This window comes from Otolemur garnettii, unplaced genomic scaffold (genome assembly GCF_000181295.1).
Source record: "Otolemur garnettii isolate 467f Iridium unplaced genomic scaffold, OtoGar3 scaffold00096, whole genome shotgun sequence".
NCBI classification, from domain to species: Eukaryota; Metazoa; Chordata; class Mammalia; order Primates; family Galagidae; genus Otolemur; species Otolemur garnettii.
The window spans coordinates 6,153,763-6,154,916 of NW_003852491.1; positions in this window are offsets into that span (position 1 = coordinate 6,153,763).

Sequence of the window (1,154 nt, forward strand, 5' to 3'; positions counted from 1 at the left end):
ACAGCAATGATTGAATACAAAATAAATAAATAAATAAATTTAGAATCAAAGTTGAATATGAGGGAAAAAAAAAAGAAACCACAAGGGTGCAGTTCCATCTAGGTCTTGTTGCTCACCACACAAAGATCCAATTATTGAGACAACAAGGATTGTCAAGGAAGAAAGAACCATAGGTGTCTTGTCGGGAGAACAGGAGTAGCTGCCTCAAATCCATCCCTCAGAATAACAGAGATAAGTAGTTAGGGAGGGGAGAGGTCGTGGGGGTCATTGAAATTTGTTTGATGGGCGGCGGGTTACAACATCATATATTTTATTAATTATCGTGTTTGTCATCTGTCTCTTCCCATGAGAATATAACTCCACAAGTGCATGCGCTTTTATCTGTTTGTTTGGGGTTTTTTTGTTTTTGTTACTAAATCCCCTCTGTCTAGATTTGAGTGCACATAGTAGGCGCTATTAATATCATTTTTATCCCCATTTCACAGCTACAGAAACTGAGGTTCATAGAGATAAAATAATTGGCTTTTGTGGCAGCCCAAGGTTTCCAATTCCAGGCATCCTATGCCCTTAACTCTATACAACATTGTGGTTACAAAATGCTTATGGTAGCATTGTGCGTAATAGAGGAAGGCTGGAAACAGCCTGATTTCCCCTCAATAGGGGACCAGTTAAATAAATTACCATACTAGGCATCCTGTAATAGCCTATAAAAGCAACCTGTAAGTGAATTAAGCAGAGCTATATGTATTTATATGGAATAATCTCCAAGATATTATTGAGTGAAAATAGCAAGATGCTCCACAGTGCATTGGGTGTGCTCTTATCTATAAAAATAATAATATAGTAAACAGGATGGCCACATATACAAAGGCTGCATATGCAGACAAATGTTCTGGAAGAATATCCTAGAAACCATGGACAAGGCAAAGGGGGGTCTCTAGTAGGGGGAAGCCTTTACATTCCCTTTTGCATTGTTGGTATTTGAAATCATGCACATATGGTTCGGCGCCTGTAGCTCAACCGGCTAACACGCCAGCCACATACACCTAAGGTGGCGGGTTCGAATCCAGCCCGGGTCCACCAAACAACAATGACAGCTGCAACCAAAAAATAGCCAGGCGTTGTGGCGGGCACCTGTGGTCCCAGCTACTTGG